Source organism: Capsicum annuum, chromosome 4 (assembly GCF_002878395.1).
Source record: "Capsicum annuum cultivar UCD-10X-F1 chromosome 4, UCD10Xv1.1, whole genome shotgun sequence".
Taxonomy (NCBI): domain Eukaryota; kingdom Viridiplantae; phylum Streptophyta; class Magnoliopsida; order Solanales; family Solanaceae; genus Capsicum; species Capsicum annuum.
In genome coordinates, this window is record NC_061114.1 from 93,466,267 (window position 1) to 93,476,145 (window position 9,879).

The following is a 9,879-nucleotide window of genomic DNA, read 5'->3' on the forward strand; positions in this document are numbered from 1 at the left end:
ATGATGAAAATTTAAAGAGAAAAAGAAATGGAGTGACAAAACAAAGAAAAATATGAACTTACAAAAAAGGAAAGAGATAAAAAGAGAATGCTTTCAAAAGATGGGTGAACTAATATGGCTTAGGCACATGTGAGATTTGGAAAATGAATGAAGTGGCTAATGGTCCAAGTTTGGTCTAGTTAGTGGGCTATATGGAGTCAAATGAGGGTGTAGTCACTTTTATTCCAAATATTTATCCTACCCTTCCCTGAGCCTACATTACAAGCTTGAAAAAATCCTTCAAGATCTCCTACCAAGTGTCTTCAAGTTAGTAATGATCCAAAATAAGGACAAACATATGGCATGATACTTGGTTGCATTGAGAAATTCTTTGTGCATGTGAGTGCTTTCTTATTAGTCCCTAGTTGCATGATTTAAATTATGGTGTGTTGGGACTTTCTTTTGTGAGGAGGCTTGTAAACTAAGATAGATTGATGAGATTTTCATGTTTCAAAAATAAGGCGAAAGAGTGTAGTTGAACATTATTGATAGAGTCACCTCTTGAGAGCTAGCTGTTGTTATTTGATTATCCTTAAACATCCTTTACATTCTTGAAAATGTGATTGATTTTGAGGGGAGTTGTATAGTTAGCGTTTCTCATGTTTGTTGACTAATTCTTAGTGCTAATCAAGTTTGAAATCATGATGGTCATTTGGTTAAAAATGTAGGCTTCAAAGTTGAATAGTCTTATTGAGTGTGAAGTAGTGTTGCTTGAGGACACGCAAGATCTTTAAGTTGGGGGTGTTGATGAGTGACAAATTTTTGGCTCATTGTATCTCATTTCTTACACACTATGGTGAGTAAATTGTATATGTGAGAATAATTCAATAATGAAATATAGTAATGTCCTATGTTTGTGATCTTACAAGGAAATATGATGAAAAAGAGTTGAGACAAAGTTGGAAGGAGAAGAAAAGTGAGCAAAAAAGAACAAAAGCTGATGATAAGCCCCAGGAGACGACCCTTAGATGTTGCTATTGCACTTTGAGGGTTGCGATCGTAGTCATTCAACAAAGTCAAGACCTTGCCAATCGCGAGCCGACGCCACACGATCACAGGGTCGCGATTGCGGACATAGTATGCGATCGCGAGCATCGGGCAAAATTGAAAGGGCAACACTGGAATTTCACAGGGCTGAATTCCAAGATATAAAAGGCTAAACTCTTCATATTTCCAAAATCCTATTATCCATTTTTCCAGTTTTTTAGAGAGAAACACATGATTATTGAGTGATAACAAATTGTGGTGTGTTCCTAAGAGAGATTTTGGTTATTTGATTGAATTTAAAGCTTGGAGATTATATTTACTCTGCTTTCAATGGATAAGTTGAATGTTGATTTGGGTATACATCTTTTCTTTATTCTCATGGGTAGCTAATCTTATCTCTTGGGTTTATGCTTGATTAGGTGGTAATTAGTATATGAGTGTTGATAATTTGTCCAATTAATTATTTAATTGTGATGGGTTTTGCTTTTGTTCCATGTTTGCACTAAGAATTGAGGTTGAAAAATCTCAATTTCTTTGAATCCCATATCATCTTTAAAATAGGGGGTATGGGTGAGGAATAATAGTGAACAATAACTTAAGGTAGTTCATTTATTAGCATCATCTCAAAAATAAGGATGTTAATTGGGTTAGCTTACTTAATAGCATCATCGTAGAAATAAGGGTGTTAATTGAGGTAGTGATTTGGTAGATTTGACATAGTTATGAGATGTTTGAAAGAACCCACAAGTGAGATTTGGTGTTTTATTGAAAGATAACACCAATACCCCCAAATCTAGCCTACCCAAAACTAGGGGTGTGCAAAAACCAAACCGACCGATAAACCGAACCGATAAAAATGTTATTGATTTATTGTTATTGGGTTATTGAGTTAATGGTTTGTTAATGGTTTTATAAAAAAAATTATTGGGTTGTTGGTTTGCTTTGGTTTTTTTCTTATTGGGTTATTAGGTAAACCGATAATCCAATAAGTATATATATATATATATATGACTTTTATATATTTCTCTTTAATTTCTATCAATTAACAAACCTATTATTTCAATTATACAAACTCTTAGTTTCTCCTAACAACATTTAGTTCAAACTTGAAGATTCTTGTAAATTAAAACACATTATATAGGATTTTTGGTTGCTAATAAGATTTGATTTTTTTCAGGTTAGTTACTACTATTTCTATTATGAGTATTTTCTTATCGGTTAAACCAAAAATCAAATCGTTAAGGACTAAAAATCGATAAACCAAAAATCGATAAAAAATATCTTATTGGTTTGGTTATTGATTTAGCATATTTAAAAATTAAAAACTGATAAACCAATTGATAATATATAAAAACCGAACCGAATCGATCGATGCACACCTCTACCCAAAACCTTTAACTAAATTTATATAAATTGTTGGCAACCCATGCATGAGTCCCACTTAGGATAACATAACCCCAACGCCTATCTCAATTTGGTAACACTTTTCAATTTTTCAATCTCGCAATAGTGTCAATTATTGTTGTGTTCAACATCGTTCAAATCAAGCCCCCCAATTTACTTTCATGTATTATTTAAAGTTTACACTAGAGGTTAACACATAGTTAACTCGCAACACTCATAATTCGTGAATTCTACGTCTTCACTCCTCGAAGATTCTACCCCGAATCATAATTTGAAAATTATATTGACGACAACTGTATTACACTCGAGTTTGGTGTAAGTTTGGGCGTTATTAGTGAGACTAGATTTTTTTGCCCTGATTTGGTTCACCAAACAATGAAGAAGGTGAAGATGATTATAGAAAGGCTTAAGACTACTCAGAGTCACCAAAAGTCTAATGCAGATGTAAGACAAAGGTAATTGGAGTTTAAGTTAGAAATTGGGTGTTCTTGAAGGTGTCTCCTACGAAAGGATTCATGACATTTAGGAAGAAGGGGAAGCTCAGTGCCTTTACCTTGGGTCTTATTAGATTTTGAGGAGGATTGGTAATGTCGCTTATGAGTTAGATTTACCAGTAATTTTGGCTTTGATTCATCCTGTTTTCCATTTGTCTATGCTGAAAAAGTGTATGGGTGATTCTTCTTTGATAGTGTCAGTTGAGGATGTTATTGTTACTGATTCCTTGTCTTATGAGAAAGTTCCAATTGAGATATTTGATAGGCAGATTTATAGATTGAGGACTAAGTATGTAACCTCAGTGAAGGTTCTATGGAGGAATCAAAATGTTAAAGAGCCCACATGGGAAGCAGAAGAAGATATGAAGACTGAGTACCCGTTCTTATTGCCCGAGTTGGATGAAAGTGCTTAAGGTATGAGTTTTATTTCCCTTTTGTCACATTTTGAATTTTCATTTGATTCTAAATGTATTGTTGCGGTCATCGTGCTAAAAACGTTCTAACTCATCATTCGAGATGAATGATCCAAAAGAGGGATAATGTAAGACCCCATAAAATTTTAATAATTTTATTTTTTACCCACCCGCATGCGTAACATTAATTTTTGACTTGAATTATGATTATAGATGTTAAAAGGGTGTTTCGAAAAAGTTTCAGAATTTTCGAAAGGGGTTTGGGACCATTTTAGAATTTTAAGGCAGTAAGCCTCCGCGATAGTGGTGTGTCACGAATGTTAACCTCCGCGATAAGGGCGTGGCACGGAGGATAGTCTCTGAGATATTAGTGTGACATGATGATGTTTATTTTTTGTCCAGATTTTATTTTTTTCACTTGGGGTGAGGGGCTTTTGGCCTTTTTACCCCTTGCACGACTTTTAAACACTAAATAAACCACTTTCTTTCAGTTTTAAAGATCAATACTCCATTCTTTCTCTCTTAAACTCAAAATCCAAGAAAGTACAAGGGATGCATATAGAAATCACCATCCAAGCTCCAAACTCTGACTTCTCTTCGAATTCTTGTATATTTCAGCCATGTTTCTCTTCCCTTGATTTAATTTTACATTGTGGCATTAATTATTGAATATGCATGTGAATGGAATTAATGGGTTTGAAATTAGGTTGAGGGCATTTGGTTGTCATGATTTGAGTTTACTGTTTCAAATTTTAAATTGATTATTCATGCTTTAAATTGATGATTTTAGGATTGAATTGATGCATTATTTTAATGGTTAGAATGGGGAATATGGATTTTCCCAAATTAATGAAATTTTGACTTGATAATGGCATTAACCTCAACCCGCTTTGTGAATTGGTTTTGGAATATAAATAATTGCATGATTTAACTTAGTGTAAACAACATAAATCCCCTAGACAGAAAATAATTACACAAAATTCCTTCTTGTTTTCTCTCTCCCATTTTTGCAAACATACTCATACATTCGGTCACATATTATACATTGGTCGAATATATGATGTAACAGCTAATCCTAAATTTAAGGTAATTTAAATAATTACTTATTTTAAAGTTCCTTAATTGAAGGCAATAATTAGGCAACTTTACTCTTTTCGGGATAAAAGTAGTATCTTGATATTGAATTTCAAAACTTTTCTGAAAGTTCAATTTTTTTTTTGTAATCTTAGATTCAAGATTTGGAAAGGAAGAAGCAATAAATTTCTTCTACATACGTTTTTTAGTACTACTTAAATCAATATGAATATCCCCATATTACTGCGACATGCTGGAATTTGGAAGTCAAAAATAAGTTATGAGTGATACAAAAGAAATGAAATAATTATTTCGGAAGGTATTACTTTCTTGAAATTGGTTTCTACGATCGCCATGGAATTGGATATCGACAAAGTACGAAAAAAATAGAAGTTAGATATGTGATTGAAGGAAATTCTTCTCCAATTGTCATAAGAAACAACAATGGAGTGAGGGTTTACGTTGAGTTGAAGAAATAATTTTGTGGTTTGGTTAATTTTTTGCTTTGTATTTTTTGATATTTTAGATCTAGAAAATTATGCCAAATTCTTGGATTTTTGTTGAAAATAGCTTGTACAGTATTTTTGTTGAGCTTCAAATAAAGTGGGATGCCTAAGAAAATCTTAGACTCTTTCTCATTTGTGCACATTTATACTTCTTTTGATGATTGGTGTGTTCTTGCAGATTTGATTGAACTCCACTTGTTTATTATTTTGTGTTATTTCAGTTATGGAAATGTTTAGTTAGATTTACTTGTTTACCTATTTGCAGGCTCATGTAATTGGATAGATTTCAATAGATCCTACTCTGAATATTAGAAGACAAATAGAATAATCTGTGGATTTTGGAATGAAATTGTACCATTCCAGCTAACTTACGAATGTATAATATGTTGCTATACATTCAAATCATTGTATAATGAAAACTGTATCAATCCAGTAAACATTCGAATGCAAAATATTTGATTATACATTCGTCTATGTATATAATGAAAACTGCCGCAATGACAGAAATTGCATTTTGTTCTGATTTTATTATTTTTAACATGTTTGTTTAATCTATTGACTAGATTTAAAAAAAATTATGCAACTATGTACTGATTTGTCGTAACAAAGACTGCAAGTGGATACACGAGTGATAATGAGGATTCTCATCGGCCGTGGAATAGTTATCTCCAAACAATTGATGAAAGTGAACTTGTTACTTTAGAGTAGCATTTTTTTATAATAGTCGGCATTGAAACAACTAATTCTTGATTTTGTAGTTGATGTTAAACAGTTGCAATGTTACTTTTTAGATGTTAATTCACATTTTATGGATGTCCTTATTCTTATTATACATATATAACGTCTGAAGAAATATTGTGCAATTACTTACACTATATTGTAATGTTACTAATATAGTTTGATAGTTATTGAGTTTGCCTTACATTTTATTATATATTACGTATAAAACTAAATTACAAAATAATGTGTTACTGTATATCAACATATTGAATTTTTAACAGTAGGTAAATTATGTTATAAGTTAATAATACATTGAACAAGTGTCTCATACGTTAAAACATATGTATTATATAACATCATACATGTTGTTAAGCGTTCATGACTTAATAGAAAATAAAGAAAATATTTAACTCCATACATATTTATAAACTATAACACTATATCATACATTATCAACTTACTTCTAATGTATTTTTCACATTAAATACATTGTGAACGTATCATACATTTACACAAAAGTATAATCTATAACCATACACATAAAACAAAATGAAAAAGTCAACTTAAATTATCACGAATTATGTTACATAAGTCTGCCATTTCTTATGTTGTTTAAACAAAAAATAATACATGTAGTCAGTTAAAAGTCATTGTTGTCAGTAAAATATCATGCATATTAATAAAGTATAATAGTATATCATACATTATATATATGTGTGTGTGTGTGTGTGTGTGAAAGTTTAATGTATATAATTGTGTAATACACATTACGTTTCAACAACTATTTACTATAATAATTGCCAAATTACATAGTATATACACACCCACAATATATGTATAAGGAGTATGAATAAGGATAAGACGCCTTCAACACCCACTTCTCATATAAGCATTAATTTCTGATTCATTCATAGAAGACGTCCTCAACACCCACTTGCAGTCTTTGTTACGACAAATCAGTATATAGCTGCATAAATTTTTTTAAACTGAGTCAGTGGATTAAACAAATATGTTAAAAATAATAAAACCAGAAAAAAAATGCGATTTCTGTCATTGCGGCAGTTTTCATTATACACATACACGAATGTATAATCAAATATTATACATTCAAATGTTTACTGGATTGGCACAATTTTCATTATACAATGATTTTAAGGTATATCAACATATTATACATTCGTAAGTTAACTGAAATGGCACAGTTTCATATTATATAACGGCTTTAATGTATGCTAACATATTATACAAAAAAGAAGCAAATGTAATATTGAAAATTTAGAACAAACACTTCTTCAAAACCTCAAAGAACATTATACACTGACAGGAAAGTATAATAAAACATTATACATTCGTATATTTAGCAGGAACAGCAACAAACGAACCAACTTTAGAACAAACACTTCTTCAAAACATCAAAGAGCAAATTACCATAGAATATAAGCTCAGCAAATAGAATTGATCATGAACATCAAAGTTAGGTTCATCAACATCAATCTCCTCATCACGATAATCATCATCCACCACAGAATCCAGCTCAATCTAATTTTGTGGGGCAACCACTTCCACTCTCACTTCCTTTAGCGGAGCAGGAAAGAAATCAAGATCGCCACAGAACTCTATTTCCTCAAACATCATCATCTTGAAAGCAAGTCAATCACACCAAAAAATGAAGCAGGACTAAGCAGCTAATACATAAAATCTACAAATTATTCTATCTTCTTCCAATATTCAGAGCAGAATTTATTGAAATCTATCCAATTACATAAGTCTGTAAATAGGTAAACAAGTAAATCTAACTAAATATTTTCAGAACTGAAATAACATAAAATAATAAAAAAGTGGAGTTCAATCAAATCTGCAAGAACACACCAAGCATCAAAAGAAGATCCAAGAATTTGGCATATTTTCCTAGATCTAAAATATCAAATTAATGTAACTTGGGGGTTTGGGCCACAGGTGACAAAAGAGTTTTAAAATGAGGTGTAGGTGACACAAATCTTAATAATTGAGTAGAGGTGACAATTACTTCATTATGGTTTAAGAAAGTTTGGAAAATTTTAAAATAACCCACAAGTTTTTAAATTTACACTTTGATTCAAATGTTAGTTAATATATAACGGGGAACGAAGGAAAAAAGACATTTTTTCTCTCTCCTCATCCGTTGTTATTTTCTCTCTCTTCGCGATATTTGTTGTTCATTGTTGCTGCTGCTTTATTCATCATCTTCTGATTCATTATCATCATCTTATACTTCATTATCAACTTCATATTCTTCTTGCTGACCATTGTTATTGTTGTTGTTGTTACCCCAACTACTGCTCTTTGACCAAATTCTTATGTCAAATTTTATTTCGTAAATCACTTTCAACTTTGGAATTTACTTGAGAGGAGACTTTGGTAACTCAGATTATGCTTTTTAGTTGAATCTGGGTAACTGCTAGTGTGTTATTTTTTCAATAATAGTTTGCACGCAAACATGAATGCAATACAAGAGCAATCTGTTTAAACAGATCCATTATCTGCGGCACCAGATAAATGTTCTGTTATAACAGTAGACTCATGTTGGATTCATGTTTAAGGGTTCTAGGTACCCGTAATATGGTTATGAATCGAATACATAGGTATTCTGTTACACCAGATTAGTAATCTGTTTCAACAGATAAATAATCTATTTCATCAGATTACTAATATGTTTTGAACAATAAAATACAGCTCTTGTCACACACAAAACCTAACAGATAACTCATATGTTCTTGCTTTGATACTGGAATCAAATTATTCCTTAATTGTAGACATGTCATTCGTTAAGAAATAGAAATAGACAACACGAAAATTAAATAAGAAATAAAAAGTCAAGTGCATCAAACATAATTTTTTATAAAACAAACAAAAAAAATACATAGATAACAGAAAAAAACTTAATTATTAGTATCATCATTATTATTTGTATGGCCAGCCGGCCAATTTTCAAAGGGCAGCAGCAGCGCCCTCCGCAGCCTGCGGATCTCCCGCAGCATCCTTACTCTGACAGCGGCCAACTCCTAATGCAGGTCATGAACCTCCTTCTGTAGTTCCCTCATGGCGTCTCGTAAAATAGTGACATCCCACAAAGGATCAGCCATATCTAAAAAATGCATAAGTTGACAAAACACACATGTAAACACAAAAGCAAAGAAAAGAAAGAATTCGAATGTAATGTAATGTAATACAACGTATATTTACACAAAAATCAAGAAAAAAACTTACCAGAGACAGGAAAAAACTATCAAGTCCTTGAAAAGAAAGTAGTTGAAGGTGTAACAAGAGCGAGAAATAAATAGTGTGTAGTAGAACGAACGATTGAGTAAGGAGGGACCTATTTATAGAGGATTGAACTTGAATGAGTTAGGCAAAAAATCGTAACTGTTCACCTCCATTTATTAATGACATTCTTGATTACTATAAAAAGTTATGACTTAATTAAATTAATCAATATTATGATAAGTCATGACTTTTCAGCTTTATTATTAATAATAATTAGTTCTTTCCAGGAACCATTTTTTTACACTGTTTTGGACAATAGATAATATATCTGTTGCATCAGATAAATCATCTGTTACAATAGATATATCATGATTTGCAACAAATAGATAACCTGTTGCATCAGATAATATATCTGTTGCAACATATAATATATATATTTTTTTAAAAAAATATATTATCTTCATGACATCCAAATTTTCTGACTTTTTAATTATATAAATTAATAAATCAGATTTAAAGGCACATCTGTTCACCTTCATTTATTAATGACATTCTTGATTACTGTAAAAAGTTATGAATTAATTAAATTAATCGATATTATGATAGGTCATGACTTTTCAACTTTATTATTATTAATAATTAGTTCTTTCCAGGAACTATTTTTTTAACACCGACTTGGATAACAGATAATATATCTGTTGCATCAGATAAATCATCTGTTACAACAAATATATCATGATTTGCAACAAATAGATAACTTGTTGCATCAGATAATATATCTGTTGCAACATATAATATATATATATTTTGAAAAAAATATATTATCCTCATGACATCCAAATTTTCTGACTTTTTAATTATATAAATTAATAAAGCAGATTTAAAGAAACAACTGTTCACCTCCATTTATTAATGACATTCTTGATTACTGTAAAAAGTTATGACTTAATTAAATTAATCAATATTATGATAGGTTATGACTTTTCAGCTTGAAGCTTA